Source organism: Ochlerotatus camptorhynchus, unplaced genomic scaffold (assembly GCF_037179485.1).
Source record: "Ochlerotatus camptorhynchus isolate MF236.1 unplaced genomic scaffold, CSIRO-AGI_Acam_v1.1 ptg000015l, whole genome shotgun sequence".
NCBI classification, from domain to species: Eukaryota; Metazoa; Arthropoda; class Insecta; order Diptera; family Culicidae; genus Ochlerotatus; species Ochlerotatus camptorhynchus.
Window position 1 is genome coordinate 2,727,065 of NW_027040507.1, and position 20,398 is coordinate 2,747,462.

The following is a 20,398-nucleotide window of genomic DNA, read 5'->3' on the forward strand; positions in this document are numbered from 1 at the left end:
AGCGGCTGAATAAGAAATGCTCTTCCCCGGAAGCTACACCTAAGATGGCAGCCCCATCACGGCGGATAGGGTACTTTAGGCCAACCACCTACTGTCTCTGAAACCTTTACAATTGTTACAGAAACCAACAGAAAAAGACATCGAACTGATATAACGGCAACGACTTTTAGCGCAAAACAACGGACACGAATTGGATAATTGAATGTATTGACGTTAGCCCAGCAGGGTAAACTGGCACAACTCGCCAACGAGGCGCGACGCATGAAGCTAGAAATCCTGGGACTGAGTGAAGTTCGTTGGCCAAACTTTGGAGAACACAAACTACCGTCGGGACAGGTACTACTATACTCTGGTATTCGAGGTGAAAAAGCTCCCCGCCATCGTGGAGTTGGTCTCCTACTTAGCGTCGAGGAAAGTGCTGTGCTCATCAAGTGGGAGCCTGTTAATGAGAGGATAATCGTTGCCAGATTTAGAACGCGGGTTCGTAACCTTACCATAATCCAATGTTATGCGCCAACCGATGCTGCCGAGCTCCAGGACAAGGAGAATTTTTACAGTCAACAACCGTCATGGATAAGGTTCAAGATCTACACTGGCGACTTCAATGCGAAGATCGGCTCCGACAACACGGACTATGAGCGTGTCATGGGACGCCATGGTCTCGGCGAAATGAGCGAGAACGGTGAGCTGTTTGCAGAATTTTGTGGCAATAACGACATGGTGATCGGGGGCTCGCCCGTCCCCCATGGGCCAGTGCACAAAGTCACGTGGGTTTCCCGTGATGGACATACCGAAAATCAGATCGACCACATCTGCATCAGCCGAAAATGGAGACGGAGCCTTCTTGATGTCCGGAATAAACGCAGCGCCGACATCGCATCTGACCATCACCTTCTAATCGGTGAAATCTGCCTACGTATGGCGCGGATCCAACGACGGGAGGAGAGCTGAAATGCTGGTTTGAGCACTTCGAACAACTTCTTCAAGTTTCGACGGCCAACCAGCCATCAACATCTCGGCATGATCCACCTAGGGTGCGGCGCATCACTCGCGTCAATTCCGAGGCCCCATCACTGCAGGAGATTGAAGCAGCTATCCGAAGCATGAAATCCTACAAGGCTCCAGGGGTCGATCGCATATCAACAGAGATGCTCAAAGCTGACTCCATGCTATCCGCACAAATGTTGCATCAACTGTTCTGTAATATCTGGGGCACCGCGACTTTTCCGGCCGACTGGATGCAGGGCATCTTAGTGAAGGTCCCAAAGCAGGGGAATCTGACTGTGTGCGATAATTGGCGAGGCATCATGTTACTGTGTATTGTTCTCAAAGTTCTGTGCAAAGTTATCCTGAATCGGATACAGGAGAAGATCGACGCGACTCTCCGACGGCAGCAGGCAGGATTCCGTGCCGGAAGATCTTGTGTGGACCATATTGTCACGCTCCACATCATCCTGGAGCAGGTCAATGAATTCCAAGAGTCCCTTTATTTGGTATTCATTGACTACGAAAAAACTTTCGACCGTCTCAATCACGAGAATCTGTGGGGCACCCTGAGACGCAAGGGAGTCCCGGATAAAATCGTCAACCTAATCGAAGCGCAGTATGAGGCTTTCACGTCCAGAGTTCTGCATAACGGAGCCTTGTCCGACCCTATCCGGGTAGTCGCTGGTGTGAGACAAGGATGTATACTATCACCGCAACTGTTTCTCATCGTAATCGACGCAGGTCTTCATAAACCGATGCCTGCGGTATATAATTCGTGCCTGGTGGCCTCACAACTGGATCTCGAATGCCGAGCTCCATCGTCGATGTCATCAGAAGCCGATAGCAACAGAAATTTGAGAGCGAAAGTGGAGGTGGGTCGGCCACACACTTCGACGGGGCGGAAACAAAATCTGCAAGCAAGCGCTGGATTGGAATCCGGCAGGACATCGCAGCAGAGGCAGACCCAGGGGCTCATGGCGGCGGAGCCTCAATAAGGAAATTAAGCAAGTCGATAGGAATCTGACCTGGGCCCAGGTCAAGGCAAAAGCGAGCAGCCACGCAGGATGGAAGTCTTTCACGTTGGCCCTTTGCACCGCTGGTGGTGCACAGGACCCTTAAGTAAGTAAGTGGAAAAATAGAAGAAAAAAACAAAAAAAAGGGAACAAACTTTTCACTTGTAGCCAATAGCATTTAATATATAAATGTTACGTATAAAATGTTAAATTCAAATTTTTCGTATAACATATAACGTTGAACATAAAACAAAGAACCTATAAAGTAAAACAAAAAACGTAAAATATACGTTTAAACACAAAACATCAACCATGAAAAATCAAACAAAAAAAACCAGGCACAAAATCATAAAATATAAAGCATACAACATAAAACATGTAACATGTATCAAGTAACATGAAATATGTAACATATGACACGTAACATATGAAATGTAACATGTAAAAGTGACATAAAACACGTAAAATAAAACAAATAACACGTAACATGTAACACGAAACATGTCACATGTAACTTGAAACATGTAACATCACTAATTCAAGCACACTACAAATTTCCGAACTGCTGTCCACAAACCTCTAAGTCTTGGTCCACAGAACAACTTCGTCGAAGACAGCAACTTCCTAGATAAACAAAGGAATTAAAATTCAAGCACACTAGCACCACGTAGTGGAAAAATTCCGAACTTCTGTCCACCAGCCATTAGGTCTTGATTCTAAAAACAACTTTGCCGAAGACAGCAACTTCCTAGATGGCAAGGATTTCAAGATATGACACAAACAAGGAAATTACAGATTCAAGTACACTAGCACCACGTAGTGCGAAAATTCCGAACTTCTGTCCACCAACGATAGGGTCTTGATTCACTGAACTACTTTGTCCCTAAAAGCAACTTTCTAGATGGCAAGGGTTTCAGGATATCACACAAACAACGATATCACAGATTCAAGTACACTAGTGCCACGTAGTGCGAAAATTCCGAACTTCTGTCAACCAACGATAAAGTCTTGATCCACTGAACAACTTTGCCGAAAAAATCAATCTCCTAGATGGCAAGAATTTCAAGATATCACACAAATAAGGAAATCCCTAAATAATGCAAACTAGCACCGCGTAGTGAGAAAACTCTAAACTTCTGTCTACCAACAATAAGGTCTTGATGCACTGAACAGCTTCGTCGAAGAAAGCAACTTCCTAGATGACAAGGATTTCAAGATGTCACAAAAACAAAGGCATCATTAATTTAAGCACACTAGCGTTGCGTAGTGAGAAAATTCTGAACTTCTGTCCACCAACCTTTAGGTCTTGATCCACTAAACAACTTTGCCCAAGACAGTAACCTTCTATATGTCCAGGATCGCGAGATATTCCATGTTGGTTCCTATTAGGTCATATCCCATATGCTACGTGTACTCCATTTACGCGAGGGGAGAGCGTACATTCCGCGTCAAGTGACCGAGAAAAAAAAAATACAAAACTGTAACTGACATCTTCCGATTTTTATTTATTTATTTATTTTTGTATCAACCTGGAGCTGCGTGACAGCTTAGTTTTCAAGACTTGACGTTGGCAGCTTGAACACTGGATTTCGTGTGTAATGTTTCAAGATAGTTATAGAAAAAAAATACTGTGACGTGTGCGCGTAGGCACATCCGCGTAGTCATCGGATTGAATAAGTAAATCCGTGTCAATCGAAATATCTATGTAGATTATGTAGTTTACGAAAACCGCGCAAATTCTGAACGGTGCGAAACAACCGAAGGGCTGATTATCATTTAACGAGTGCCACCAAAATAAATGTGATAGCCTATGTTGGCAAGTTGATTAATTTTGGTTTCCTCCCTAGATATTCTACTTATTTACTACTAAGGTGTGCATCAAATAACTTAATTTAAAGGACGTATTAATCATTTATGAGTAAAAGTGGGTATGGGAAAAGAGTATTTTTCTGTTTGGCCCCATATATAGACTGTTCCAGAAAGTATAAGCACACTTCCAAAATAACAAAAAAATCATGTTTTTTTAAGTTTTAATAATTTTATTTGGCAAATCATATTTGTATTTGTATTTGATAATATTTGATATTTTGATATTTTACTTTCTGATCGCACACGGGCAGAGCTTCCCTACGTTGTGTGAATAGATGGCGAAAATAAAACACGGTCGTTTATCGGGCCATCCTGCCATGGCAGGGGCATGCGAACTATTGAATTTATTTACAATCTTTACAATAGAACGATAGGCATGATAACACTACGCTTGCGGCACTTGTGTGTTGATATGAGTATTTGGGTAGGGTAGTTGCACACGTTGTGTACAAACATATCAACATATTTAATCATAGCCAAGACTCCTAACTTTTCCTCGAACATGACCCATTAGCTTCTGCACAGTGGTACTTCCCACCATTTTGACCACTTTTGGCCAATCTTTTTTGAATTTTTGGATGTTGTCCGCTGGTTTTATTAATTTTCCGAGGCTTTGCTTTGGTTAAAGCCCAAAAAGCCTCGATCGGCCGTGCCTCCGGGCAGTTCGGCGGATTCATGTCTTTCGGCACGAAACATACATTTTGACTTTTGTACCATTCTAAAGTGTCCTTTGCGTAATGACATGACGCCATATCAGGCCAAAATACTACTTGACCTTCGTGCTGCCTGATCATCGGCAACAATCGCTTCTGGAGACATTCCTTAACGTATTTCTGAGTGTTCATCGTCTCCATTGTGATGTACGGACTAGATGTTTTACCACACTCGCATATTGCCTGCCAAACCATAACCTTCTTACCGAATTTTTCGGTAAAAATTGCCTTCTCCGTTTCGGGGATGTCCTTGCCTTCGCTTACAGTATAGAATTGTGGTTCGGGAAGCGTTTTGTAATCTAGTTTCACGTACGTTTCGTCGTCCATTATTATACACCCAGAATTTCGACACAATAACGAATCGTAGAGTTTGCGGGCCTGTGGTTTCACGGACGCGGCCTGTTTTGGGTTCCTTTTGGGTTTTTTCTGCTTCCGGTATGTTTTTAGCCCAAGTCTTTCTTTAGCACGCATGACGTTACTCGACGAGGTCCCTAGTTTTTTTTCGCAACATCCCGAACGGAAGTCGCTGGTTTTCGATTGTAGACATCCCTGATCTTTTTATCGATATCCGGACTTACAGGACCGGATTTCCGGCCACTCTTCGGCGCATCTTCAAACGTACACTGTTCTCTATATTTTTTTAACCGCAGTTCGTACCGCTCCAACGCTTACACCCTCTTCCTTGGCCAATTTTCTCAAGGAGAGTCCGCTCACAGTGCACCATTTGTGCACGATACTTGTTCGTTGTTCCGGAGTAAGACCACGCATTTTGACAGGAAACACAAAACTGAGCACTTTTTTGATGCTATGTCATTCAGAAAAGAGCAAACAAAAGGACGCAGCCAAAACATGTTTTTTTTTTTTTTTCCTCTGTTCGGGACCTAACACTACTGCGACCAGTAAATTGATCTATTGTAGCATATCCCGTGTCCTTAGTTTAGTGCATGTCGTATTACTCCATCACTATTGAGAAATGATGAAGTATTCGATTTTTTTACAGTTGCCACTCTTGCATTTATCGCAAGGATCCGACTCTAATTGAAAGGTTCCGCTATTTATAGCCTTCGGAGTGTTGAAACACCCTCCAAAGGCGCGCCCCTTTGTCAGTCAAAATTGAATTCCTTAGCAACAAAATTAAGGTATGACACCAATAATGACCATGCATCAGAACCCTAGTCTTAACCACTTCAAACTAGGGAACAACGAAGAGAAGATTAGGAATCACATAGATGAAGACAACTAACTCATTTTTTTTGTCTTGTTTCAAGATCATTCTCGGTAGACAAAGCCGAGTCTTGTCACTATCAACAAGGCATAAAAAGTAACAAGGACTAAGATGTGTTCCTTGGCTTACTGAAAAATCCTGTTCCCCTAGTTTCTACTTCTGGCCTTGTCATTTATTTATTTATTTCTACTTGTCAACAGATAAAATAGTTACCCTAATGACAATTTTCTATATCTAAACATCTAAACTGCTTCAAACACAAAATTAACGCAAACATCTCTTAAAGCTACGCTTATTTTTCTCGCGGGACACATTAAAATCGAACACATAATAACAACTATTGAAAACGCGGCACATACTCAACATTGGTTCGTGTGCGCCATAGTTGGTCCTCGAACGCCGGTTGTTTAAGAACGCATACAGCCGGAGGTCCCGTCGTTGAGTGTTGATGTCAATAAGACTGAGAAGTGTGGAGCAGTCGACGTTCCCTTGCAGAAGATCCGTAACGAAACAAGCCTTCGCCACATTACGCCTTCCTTCCAAGAGCTCCAGGTCGATGAGGTTACAGCGACTTTCATAGCTCGGCAAGTTACGCGCGTCGCGCCAACGAAGGTGTCGCAACGCAAAGCGAATAAATTTTCGCTGAACAGCTTCAATTCTATGGATGGCATTCTGATAGAATGGCGACCAAACAACGGCAGAGTATTCCAGTATAGGTCGAACCAGGGAACAGTATAAAGCCTTCAGGCAATACACGTCCTTGAAGCTTTTGGCGAAACGGAATAAAAATCCTAGCTGCGATGAAGCTTTAGATACAACATAAGCAATGTGATCCTTGAACGTTAATTTGCAATCGAGCATGACTCCCAAGTCCTTGACAGTCGATTCGCGTTTCGAGCTTATTCCTCTTAAGGTGTAATCGTGGAAATGCATCGCCTGTTTACGGCCAAAGGAGATGACCGAGCACTTGGACACATTTAAAGACATCCTGTTTATCCGCCACCAATCATCAAAGACTTCAAGTTCTTGGTGGAGGAAATGAGCGTCTTGAGGCCCTTTTATTACGTAGTAGAACTTCATGTCGTCGGCGTACGAGAGTTTAAGGCATTTGAGGATCAAGTTCACGTCGTTCATATACAACAGGAAAAGCAATGGCCCCAGGTGGCTGCCTTGAGGAACACCAGATGTAACAATAAAGGGTGGAGAAGCGTAGTCACCGATCTTAACAGACATAGATCTGCCAGTCAGATAGGAGCGAAGCCAGGTAAGTAGACTCCCATGAACACCCATTTTGTCATATTTAGAGATGGTAATTTCATGGTTCACTCTATCGAAAGCTGCAGAGAGGTCGGTGTATATGGCGTCAACTTGATGGCCACGTTCAATCTCACTAATAATGAACGATGTAAAAACAGTTAGATTAGCCGTCGTCGAGCGCTTAGGCATGAAGCCGTGTTGATCCTGAGAAATACTGTACGAGCAGTCTTGAACCAACTTTTCCAGGACAATTAGTTCGAATAGTTTGGAGATAGCACTCAATGCAGCTATTCCGCGGTAATTGGCGACAGTCTGCTTGCATCCTTTTTTTGTGAACAGGGAAAACAAACGAATCCTTCCAACATTCTGGAAAAACTCCGGAGGTCATTGACAAGTTGAAGACCTTAGCTAAGGGCTCTGAAAGAGTGTATAAGCAACGTTTCAGTACTAATGAGGGAATGCCATCTGGACCAGATCCTGTTGGTGTTTTCATCTGCTTCCCGGCTGAAATCACCATGTCGCTGTGGATGGTGAATGGAGAACCAAACACCGACGTACGAGGGACATTACTCGTGGCAGCAGCAATTTCCTGAGCATCAAGAACTTCGTCTGAAAAAATGCTGCTGAATTGTGTGCGAAACATATTGGCGATATCTGCGACGGAGTTGGCATCAGTAACGCCATCAGTCATATTGGATGGCAATCCCGTTTCTTTCCGTTGCTCGTTCACATATCGCCAGAATTCCTTAGGATTAGCTTTGAGACGACTCTGCAAGTGAGACTGATGTGCGTTGTACAAGCTTGCATTGAGATCGCTGTACTCGTTGTTGGCGCGGACGTAATTAGCCTTCGTAGAATCTGTGTGATATTTACTGTGTTTCCTCAGTGCAGCCCTTTTCACCTTTTTCAGATGCTTAAGATCAGAGTTCGACCAGGCGGGTTTGGCAAGTTTACACCGTAGTTTTTTAGGCACAAACTGATCGATAGCGTAGAATATGATACCACACATGGTCGAGGCAGCCAGATTCGCATCCCCGGAGTCTAGTGTCGCATTCCAATCCACATTAGCGAGAAAGTTATTCATTCGCTCGAAGTCTCCTTTGTGAAAGTTGTAGAAGACGGTTTCGGCGTGGTCTTGGAAGCGTTTCTCAGGATCGATTGCAAGCGTCAACAGTAGAGGTGAATGATGTCTGCAGTTTTTGACGAGCGGTGCCGGAGCATGGGTAACAGAGCAGCTTTGTCCCAAATCCTCCCCGACAAAGCACAGATCGAGCAAACGGTTGTTTGCATTCAGAACGCCATTCACTTGCTGAAGCCTTGCGGTTGAATACGCGTCAAGCAAGGAGAGAGAAGCCGGTCTGAACGATGAACGGGAATTGTCAGGAAAGAAGAAGCCGTGAGCATCGCTAAGCCACGATACAGTGCCAAGGTTGAAATCGCCCAAGATGACGATGCTGTCCCTGGCATCCCTTCAACCAGTAATAGCCACGCAGCATGACAACTCAGCGGTTCTGAATCTTATTGTTTCTCTTTGCTCAGCAAAATTAAAAGTTATCGTTGGTTAAGCGTACCTGCATGTGAAACCACCGAAAATCCCAACTGCTAGAGCCGTGGACAATGATCTAGTTTATTTCTGCTCGCCTGAAGCATCTTACTAAATCACAATTTTCCTTTTTTACAGCAACTCTTTCTTGACAGCGAGCCAGCCCTGTTACTGTCCAGATAATTGTAATTTATCACTCGCAGAGTGCCCTCCGAGCCGTCGTGAATGAGTGAGAGCACCATTTTAATTTACTGCCCCGCATTAACGGACGAAAAATAAACTCGGAAAAATCTGTCGGAAGTTGTCCCGCAAGGTGACAACCAGAAGAAGGTACATTTTCCTCACGTGATGCACGAAACGCAGCAACTGCCCCTCGTTGAACGTGTAAAACTTGTTGAGCTGCAAACACGAAGGCGCACAAAGGCTTCAGTTCCGACACTTGTGAAAACTATTTAAAAACTTTTCCCCAAGCCATTTCCACCTCTTCGGCAGATACTCCACCATCGAACAAGTTGCAAAGTTTTCCCGAATGGTGTATGCCATTATTATCGATTCTTGATGTCTTATGCCATTATCATCGTCGTCGTCGTCGTCGTCGGTGGGAATTCGGTATCGCATACTTCGCTTCTATGCACATCCGGTAGGGTAAAACAGGCCACAGTGCACTCTGCGGCTATCCCTCCAGGTCCCTAATTCATGATATTTTTTTTTGTAGAGAAATTCTACTTTAAGTTCTGAACTAGCAATACTGCTTGTCAAAATCAAGAATTAAGATAAGAAACGCTTTTGAAAACCGCATCGGGAATTTCCCCCAAGGGTGCATTTTGGACTGTTTTCCCATACGCTTCAGCACGCCCTTTCTCTGTAGGTCCTCTGAAATCGATGTCATCGGATAACAACGGATCCTCTCGAAGAACACCTCCATTGCTTCCTGGAAGAACGACGCACAAGGAGAAAAGTTTCCTTCAAAGTAGAATAGTGATTTTGCTGGGGAGGGAAACTGCTCCGAAAAAGTTTTCACCATCTTCCAGTAAGTGTGTGTTTGTGCAGTGGGAGAGTAAGCATGAACCTGCATCTCCGTGAAACTGCAATGGCTGCAAGAAGCTTGTTCCGATGATCGTTGGACGTGCTAAAGGAAATAATGACGGTAGTTTGTAACTATAGCGTAGAAATAGATGCATTTGAACACACGCACACGTAGACACATGAAAGTGCATTTGAATAGATAAACTCTCAGATTAGATAATCAGTGCAAAAGTTTTCGGCAGGCAAGTTCTGATCGGAATGATGCTGCTAGCTTGAAGCACCGATAGAGAGCTGAATTTGGGTCAGACAATGATAGGATCCGGGTCTGGGGGGTAGTGGTGATTAATTCGTCTTATGCCAGCATTTCGGTTCCAGCGGTATGCTGGTACGATGTTGCTTGCTCACTAGACTGATGCAAACTTTGAAATTTTCTCTCCACAGTGCTCAAGTGGTTCCAAATTAGGTCCTGATTAGTCTTCGAAAATATGAACTCATTGAGAAAGAATCTGACAGGGCACAAACCTGTTGATGTTTATATGGAATTTACTGTAGGAAAGCCACATTTTTTGTCCATATCTATTTCAAAATTAACCATTTTACTTTGATTTAAAAACGATAGCTCAGTGTTGCCGCAATGTAGCTACTTTGAATAAATTATTAACTATTTGAAATGACATTTGGCTGAAAAACCATCTTCATCAAAGTTGTAGCTGTGAAAATATCCCATTCAAATATTAAACACTGCAATTTGGAAATAGGCTAGCAGATAATGAACGACAAGTTTGGTTTTCCCATAGTTCATTCCTCATAAACTTCCAATGGTTTGTGCTAAGTCAGTTTCCTACCAAATGGGTTTAAATTTTGCGTTGCGTTGCGTTGCTTGCGTGTGTAACGGAGTAAATTACCAAATGGGTTTCTATTTTGGGAAAATTTAAAGTTTTGCATCAGTCTATTGCTCACCCAAAGGGACGGAATAAAGTTTGCCTTCTGCGTACTTGGCTGCTTTGTTGCACGTTGCTAGGGTGCTGAGTGCTTTTCAGTTTAGAAATGGGTTGAAAGTTATTAGAATTTCCATGTAATGATCCGTGATATACGGAATGATTTGCATAACTTTCGGAAGGAATTTCACGCTGTTAAACCTTGCCGGTTCTAGTATTTTCAGTTAACTAACTAAATACCTATGTAACAATATCCATACAATATCAGCTTCAATAGTGGCGCCGGTGGTGTAGCGGTAAGCGTGACTGCTTCTCACTCTGAAGGACCTGGGTTCAATCGCAGTCGGTGTCGTCGAGATTTTCTGGTCCCCGGTTCATGACTTTGATGGGTTGATAAGTAGGGCAGGTCCAGAAATGGGAGCTGCCTCGCTGGCGTCAGTAGCAGCATTGGTACTCAGTACGGAAAACAAGATCGACGGAAAACAAATCAAGGAAAAAAATCAGCTCTATCGACAAAATCGATGCGAAAAAGAGACTGTTAGCATAACTTTTTATAGTGGGACTCGAGAACTACACTCAAAAAAGTCTACACGTCTGATCGAAGTGTTTAACACTTGATTTTTCATATGCTTGCTCAGCATAACTCTAACTAACCTAACTCAGCTTGCGGACGATGAAGGGCATGACTTTCCACTTGCTGTCCCCATCGTCAAGAGGGACTTCTATTTTAATGATATTCTAACTGGACCCGACAGCATCAAAGATCTTGTTGAAACCAGAACACAGCTGACCGAGTTGCTAAAGCGAGGGGGTTTCAATCTGCGGAAGTGAAGCGAAGTTTCCATAGAAGGACGAATCAAAGAGTAATCAACTCTGCACACTGTGCCAAAACACAGCACGGCACACGTTTCGGCACGAACGAAACACGTTGTCAAGTATGGCACAAACAATATTATATGAAACAGAAGCACTGTTGAGTTTTGCCAATTGTACTCATTACTATGGTTACTGCTTTGTTTACTTCAGATACTGAAAACAAAATTGGAAAAAATCTATGTGCAGTTGCCTTCCGATCCCGCCTCTGGCAAATTATTGTCCAAACCAAATCATCTCTGAGTCTTCTGCGGGAGATCGTTTCACGATACCACACACGGGACGCTACGTATTCACCACTATTCTTGTTTTCGTTCGAACCGTATTTTCCATACAAAACGAGAATATGGGTGATAATGTTGTATGTATACTTATTGCGTGAGATAAGCGAGGATTGGCGACTTATTTGTGGGATTTTATCCAGATCAGGTCCAACTAAACCAAAAGGACGATGAAACCGAAACAATTATATCCAATTTTCGACAATTAATCATTTTGTTCGACCATTTTCCACAGAGATGGCGCTGTTCCGCTGGTAGGAAGTGATAAAAATCCCCATATAAAAATTGAGAGAAGTGGGAATAATTCGCTTTCGGTGCATATTCAGGTCAAACAAAGTGAACGACAATCGTTCAGTTTTTCCCGAGAATTATTGTTAAACAAGCTACAATTGAATAAAAATGATTTCTCCCCATACAGTTTAACCTGCTTTACTACCAGTTCACAGAGAGCCAAAAAATTCAAATTTGAGAGAGAAAATTCTCTCTCACGACCTGAATCTCTCAACATGCCATGCATTTTGTTGACACTCGATTTGTGATTTCCCTTGCACAGATTACAAAATAGAGTACCTGACAATACAAAACATGTCTGGTACCTCTATATATGCATTTGCTTAAACATTTGAAGTCCCTCCTTTTTTAAATATTCTGCGTACAAGATACTTTATGCCTTCGGCGGGAAATTTTGTGAGGGGTGAGCTATTTTGTGTGCGGAATGTGTAAAAAAGGAGGGACTTCGAATAATAATCTAAATGCATATATAGAGGTACCAACCATGTTTTGCACTGCAGTGTCCTCTGTGAACAATTATAGGAAAACAGATTGTGTCTAGTTTCCGATAGATGTCACCACAAACAACAGCTGTGACATCTGATGGAACATGAATGCAGAAGCTTGACAAAATGATCAATTCCAAATACTTTCAGTAGCGCTTCTTCTGCTGGTAATAGAAGGCCGAACAGTTGTCCGTATCGGCGTGGTTTGATTTCCCGTTGAACAAACGTCGTCACGTCCTTCTTTTTCAACTGCTTTGTGAAGTTCCTCTACGCGTTTCGCTTCACAATCCCAATGCAACGCTTTTTGCTTCACTAGCTTCAAGACAGACGCATTGCCTTCGCGGTCAATTGGCCTTGCAAAATTGGAGCCAACAAACATTGTTTTAATTGAGTTCGTAGTTCTATAGGAAAATAGTAATTACATCAGGATTAAATAAAACAAAATAATTGTAGTTTCGGTTATGAAGGCTGGTGAGTTCAAACCGTAGTTATTTAACTGCCCAACGTTTCGGGGAAATTAATTCTACCATGATTAAATTTCTCCTGAGGAAGCCTGCCAAAAATTTCCAAGTTTTTGAGCTTGAGCTTGAGCTTGATTGACCGCCCACGGTTGCTACTCTGTTACTGCCAGATCAGCTGTAATTACACAGAGAACCAATAGACGATGCTTGGGACTAGCAATCATCCTCAATGTGTAAAAACTGGTGATCTTAAATTAGGCCGCCCCCCCCCCCCTTAAAGTAACCATCCGTCTTGGATATCGATTTGGAAAATTCCTCTTCGATCCTTCATATTCTTATGGCAATCTGTTTGAAAGTGGATTTGAATAAACGTTTACTGCCGCCATGGCGCCTAAGCGCAAAAAAAAGAGGCAATCTCTTGATCCCCCTTCTGATGAAATTAATTTGAGCAATCAATTCGATTTGCTCACGGATGATGATAATGATCCATCATCCAAGAAAAATTCTAGTAAACTTTCCCAGCTTAATGCCAAGAATGAAAAGGTTCCCCCTATTGTGATAACCACTTCCAATTTCCATGCTCTTCGCATGGAACTTTTGAACTTCGTGAAATTTAAGTTTTCACTACAAATTGAACGTCGGGGTGAATGCCGTGTATTGGATGAAACCTTGGATGGAATCAAACGTCTTCTCAAGTATCTTACTGAGAAGAAGCATAATTTTTTACTTACGACAACAAAACTGAACATGTGTTTAAGGTTGTCATGAAAGGACTGCCCAGTGGTGAATCCCTGGATCAGATCAAAGATGAACTGGCAAAATTACTTGGAGTTGTGCCACTCCAAGTAATCAAAATGAAAATGAAATCCCGTCCTGGCGATTCGCGCAACGGGATTTCTAATGATTTTTAATTAGATCACTTCAAGTCTAGTGAACTAAACAACCTTAAGGCCTTACAAAAAGCTAGCCTTATGCTCCATGTCCGAATGAAGTGGGAACACTTCAGGAAGATTGGAGGAAATTTCCAAAACCTCACTCAGTGCCGTAAGTGCCAGGGATGAAGTCACGGAACTTCAAAATTGCTACATGCTTAATGCATGAATTGTGGTGATTCCTCTCACGCAAAGGACGACTGTCCTGTGAATGAAGATCCTAAGAAATTTAAATTTTCAAATTGTAGTGAAAACCACTAATTAAATTTTAGGGGATGTAAAGCTTGCAAAACAGGTAGGAAACACTCCACGTTTCCGGCAGGTACAAATTCCTCTGCTGTTAACAACGGTCATCGAGGAACAAATTGTACATTCGTACCCGTAGGTACAAATATCACTCCTGCTTCAAATTCTTCATCAATACCTACCCTCCTCGATGCTAGCAATGTTCAGCAAGAAAATGGAGCTACTTATGCTGCTATTGCAGTGGGTAGAAGTCAAAATACTAAGAAACGTAATTCTAACGGGAATTTTGAAAGTTTTGACTTAGGAAGCATTACTGCTCCTAAAATGGAATGTTTACAGAAATCATCAATTGGCATGATTTTTGATATGCTTAAATGTAACTCCATGTTTGATGCTATTCAAACTGGAGTAAAATTAGCGAACAATATTGTCATGACTTAGTGAAAACCTCAAAAGCCTATTCCAGCGTTTAACGAAGGTGGTAAATTTTGATCACAAATTCGGAAAAAGCTCAGAAACTTGATAAGCAATTCGAGAGTTCCCATAATTTCAGTTTGGGTCTTACTAGTCCTATTGAGAATCAGGTTGCTCGGAATTATCTGAATATTTTCTCTCGGGAAATTATTTTTGATGATTCCTGGGGACTGATTTGGACGAAGTAAGGTAAGTAAGCTCCAGGTGATGATGGAATTTTCTATATCCTCATCAAAAAACTCCCAGAGAGTACTTTGTCTTTCTTGGTAAAATTGTTTAACAGATGTTTCCATTTGGCATACTTTGCTGATAAATGGAAAAATGCAAAAGTTGTTCCAATTTTGAAGCCGGATAAAAATCCAGCTGAAGCTTCTAGCTACCGTCCAATAAGTTTGGTTTCTTCAATAAGTAAACTTTTTGAAAAGATAATTTTCAATAGAATGATGCTTCACATCAATACGAGCTCAATTTTTGCAGATGAGCAGTTTGGATTTCGCCATGGGCATTTAACTACTCATCAACTCTTAAGAGTTACCAATTTAATTCGTTCAAACAAATCTGAAGGCCACTCAATTGGAGTTGCTCTTCTGGACATAGAAAAAGCATTCGACAGTATTTGGCATGACGGTTTGATTGCTAAATTGAAAAAGTTTAATTTTCTACTCTATATTATGAAAAAAATATTTAACTGACAGAACTCTGCAGGTAAATTATCAAAATTCCAAATCTAATCGACTACCTGTTAGAGCTGGAGTTCCTCAGAGTAGCATTCTTGGGTCTATATTGTATAGTATTTTCACTTCGGACCTAGCTGATTTGCCTCAGGGCGGCCACAAATCTTTGTTCGCTGATGACACAGGCATTTCCGCTAAAGGAAGAAATCTTTGTGTTATTTGCAGCAGACTGCAGGAAAGTTTAGATATTTTCTCTTCTTATTTACAAAAATGGAAGATTTCTCCCAACGCTTCCAAAACTCAACTTATAATTTTTCCACATAAACCTAGAGCTTCGTTTTTGAAACCTAGTAGTAGTCACATAGTCACTTTGAACGGAGTTCCAATTTCCTGGTCAAACCAAGTCAAATATCTGGGATTAGTACTTGACAAAAAAATTAACTTTTAAAGATCACATTGAGGGCATTCAAGCCAAATGTAACAAATATATAAAATGTTTGTATCCTCTTATAAACAGGAAATCCAAACTTTGCCTGACGAATAAACTTCTAATATTCAAACAACTTTTTAGACCGGCCATGCTTTACGCTGTGTCAATATGGTCTAGTTGTTGCGCTACCAGGAAAAAGCACTTCAAAGGATTCAGAACAAGTTCTGAAAATGATTTTGAACTTGCCTTCCTGGTACTGCTATCATTTCGAATGTTAAGACTTTAGCAAAAATGTCCACTCGTGTTCCTCTAGACCTGTCTCTGTCTCTTTTCGAATCATTTTCCATTACAGTTGCATTATGGGTTTATGTGCAATTAGATGGTTACTATGTTGTTAACAGTGACTGGAAAATCATTCTCAAATCTCGTTTGTTGAGCTCTAATGGGAGAACAAACTGTCAAATGAATGAGCGCTTGAAATTCTCACGCATTTTCACACACTCGCACTTACAACGCCTAAAATTAATTTCAGCTTAAAACTCATAAAATCCGCCCAATCGTGTTTTGCTAGTTGTGCATCGAATAATGTACAAATAAGACTAATAACAATAATCAACGCCAAAATATAAAGCAATCCATTTTTGATTCGGAAATCTCATCGGTTATTACTACACAAACTATCAAGGCAGAACGCATAGGCGAATAATCTCAAGCATGAGATTTTAGATATTAAATTCGTCCGGTCACTGTAATAATGAGTTTTAAATCACACTTGAACTCTCAGCATTTCGTAAATTCCAAACGATAGAAACGACCTTGAAATATCACTCCCAGCCCACCTCTACAGTCTCCTCACGTATTTAACAAGCAAATTTCTCACCAAGACCATTGCAATCCCTTTTTTTTGTGCGGAAATACTTTGTAAAGAAATAATCAAACCATCATTACTAATGAAAAGCATGTGGCTTCTGGGACGGTTTTATCTCGTGAAACCTCCTCCCATCAACCCAACAACCGGATGGAAGCGTACAGCAAACAGAAGCGTTCCGGAAAATAACTTTCCCCGTTGGAGACTACTGGGAAGGAAATCATTTTGGGAGGCATGCGAAAGATGTTTCGAAAATCGATAGTTTGGTTGCGCTTCAGAATCATTAATAAAGGAGATTCAGACCTCCTCATTCGAATTAAAGTGAACAGAACACGTTGAAAATTTAATAGATTCATTGAATTGAACGGCCTCATTTGAGCGCCTTCATCAAATCAAATCGATGCCTAAATATCTATTTCAAGCACAGAACAAGCCTCCCGGAGTCTGATTCTTTCTCAGTGTGGTGATGGAGGTGGTGGCTTCGAGAAGGGGTGATCGGTGGAAGAAATATAATTTTTGGAACAGAAATGACTTTTTACTCCCTAGCAGAACAAATGTACCGTGAAGGAATAGGACGGCTCGTTTAATTTTGACCTGTAGGCGAAGAGACACACTGAGGGTGCGGCTGTCGGAGCATCCAATCGATCGTTTGTGGTTATGTCAATGGAAGTAGGCCGAACCGGGCGATGGTTTAGGTCGTGCCTTTTGAACGAACTGAGTGATTATTCCTGAAATAACGATTTCTTTTGCGGTTGAAATTTTTTCTGCAAAAAACTGAATGATAATCTACCAAAGCAAATATTCAGGTGCATTTCAGTGACGTCTGATTAAGCTTTACTTTGCGATTGAGTACGGTTGGTTTATGAAAATTTAAATGAGAACGAAATTGCTACGCTCCTATATTGCGGCGCTGGGAAACTCAATCTACTCAATACGCTCTTTTGTCGCCGTCCAACGAATGGCAGGATGATAAAATTATCTCGCATTCTGAAATCTCCATCCCAACCCGCGCAGCGTAATTCCAAAAGGTACCCATTGTTCTTGGGATCCGCAGCAGCTAAAACGAACATAAACCTTCGTAGCCTATAGGGTGGAGAACTTCTTCGGCATAGCGCCCATGATTTCGACGTGAATGCAAAGAAAAAGTGTATAAGAAGGCATAATGTGAACATTTACACCCATCCTTCTCAAAAACAAAACAATCGCTCCTAGAGAATCCATTTTTTCTGCCTTCATCCGTATGCCGAAGTGAATACAATGACGTTTCAATGTGTTTGGTCGGAATGGAAACTCATATGATAGATTTGCAATCAAGTAGCAGTGTTATAATATTAAAAATAAATGTACGACTCTTTATCAAATCTAACGGTGCACATGGAAAGCAGGGGGCCTCCCTTAGCTCAGTCGGTAAAGGCACAGCTACAAAGCAAGACCATGCTGGAGGTGGCTGGGTTCGATTCCCGGTCCGGCCTAGGAATGTTTCGGGTTGTAAAATTTCTCGACTTCCCTGCACAGCAAAACAATAATTTTAATATCACATCAAAGTCGATGCACTTCAATCGTGTCGAAAATATGGTGTAATATTACTTGCGAAAAAAGGCAAAATTATCATGAATACAGTGCATGAACTGACATGACGTTGCTTTTACTGCATTTGTTTATTTGTGTGGCCATAACAATTACATGAGATTTTCGACATGACTGAAGTGCATACTCTTGGATGCAATATTAAAATTTATTTTTTGCTGTGTGGGCATAGAAGTATGATTGGACTTGCCACACAATTATACCAAAGCAAAAATGGTACAGGCATCGAAAGCTCTCAATTAATAACTGTGGAAGTGCATCTAGTAGAAAATTAAGTTGAGAGCACGCAATAAGCTAATATGCGATATGCAATAAGCTTGAAATGCGAAGAAGAAGAAGAAGAAGAAGAAGAAGAAGAAGAGTACATGGAAAGCAAAGTAAATTTTAAAAAACATTCCATTTCTTGTTCAAACCCAATCGAAAAAGAGAAGTACAGTGCGGGTTATGCTTAGTATGCCGGAAATTTTGCTCTTAACCCTACTGGTCCGGCGTATTGTTATCCTGATCTACACAAATTGTTGGATCCGACCATGTCAAACAACCGCAGCAATGATGATTACAAAAGGGACCCCCAAAGGGTTTCACGGACGCTGCTGCTGTTGCTGTTGCTGCTGCAGCAGAGAATGATGTATTACAACTTTTATGATTTCCACTCACGATTCATCCCCCCCCCCCCACCGTAGGGTTTCCGGATCTATGAAAGTATGCATACAATGAACAAGGAAGAAACCGAGGCAGTCCCTTCTTTCATTCATCCTGCTGAAATGCTCAATTGTTACGTACACACCAGCATAAAAGATTCATCACTGTTCTCCCTGCTTCAAAAATTGGAACCCGACTGGAGAACATCAATTTTTCAAAGGCATTCAGATGACCTTTTCGATCCTTTTTACCGTTCCAAGCAAAACCATTGCTGGTACGATTTCAGTATTTTCAGCATACCTGACAGAAAACCACATATTTTCCAAACCTCCCAGCTGACTGCCTACGTTTGTGGTGGCTTTCAATTATCTGCAAAAGCATAACTCTGTGTGACGTCCCTTTTCTTCCCTCCGCCTGAACTTTCCAGCTCTGATTAGGTGATAAAGCCTGTTCACGATGAACGAATTTTCATGCACACAAACACACACCATAGCAAAAGGACGTTCACAGACATAGTCGGATTGCAAGAGCCGAAAGCCACATTTTTCTCGCTCCGAAAAGCCGATATCCCATTTCTCCTTTCTGCTGGTTTGCAGCAGTAGGAGTACAGGGTGCGTGACGAATTTTTGCAGTAAATGGCATATTTGAGAAAAAATACACCAGTTAGTTATTCTAGCAATGAATTTTGTGCGATTTATTTTCTTTCGCAACATATGGAAGTTGTAAGTAAATTTATTCAAAAAAATTGCCTTCCCTTTCGACGACTGTAGTTAGACGCTTCCGGAAACTGCAGTATGCACGTTTTAAAATGTTTTGATCCATAGATGTCATCACTGCCTTGATTTTAGCTTTTAACGACTTAAGTGTGGTGTGAGGGGTTCTATTGGTATCCCGTTGAACGACGCCCTATACAAAATAATCCAACGGATTGATATCGGGACTGCTTGGGGGCCAAATTTCTTCCTCCCAAATTTACGAAATATTTTCCGTAAGCCATTTCTGTGCTTTATTAGCAGTATGAGCAGGTGCTCCGTCTTATCACTTTCCCAAGCCTTTTTTAATATTACACACTGTTCTTTCAGACACATTTACCGACCGAATTATTTCTTTCATGCATACTCCGGCGCGCAACGAAGCAACAACGGCTGACAGATTGCTCTCTTGTTTCGACATCTTTACGTTTACTCAACATTGTTTGTTTAAATCTTACACCTAACAGTATAAGCTATCCAGTGCTGCCAAATATATCTAAATCATGATGCACAAGCATGAGAAATTACTATTTGAAATTTACTGCAAATATTCGTCACGCACCCTGTAGGTGCAGCCGCTTCCGTAATGTCACTATCGCAAAGATGATATTGGCTTAGAGGCTGCTTAAAATAATAGTATTCCTTTATCCTATATACGTAACCAACAACCGGACCAGGTGCTTTTCTTCCCAGGGATTTGTTGGTTTTTCTGAATTCCGATGCACAGTGGGACACGAGGTGGATGTTGCTGCTGATTTTTACCGGATGTGATATGGATTGGTAGGGCTGGAAGCGCTTTTCTGATCGTCCAGAAATTCAACCATCTTTTAC

At 41.7% G+C, this 20,398-nt stretch overlaps 1 long non-coding RNA gene across 1 annotated transcript in view; it reads left to right on the top strand.

Annotated features, from left to right (window-relative positions):
- The first annotated feature begins 220 nt into the window (after positions 1-220).
- Positions 221-20,398, top strand: part of LOC135702093 (uncharacterized) — a 94,174-nt gene continuing 73,996 nt past the window's right edge. Inside the window, exon 1 of the long non-coding RNA XR_010517684.1 lies at positions 221-352. This is a non-coding gene — a long non-coding RNA (uncharacterized LOC135702093). The remainder of the gene's footprint in view (positions 353-20,398) is intronic.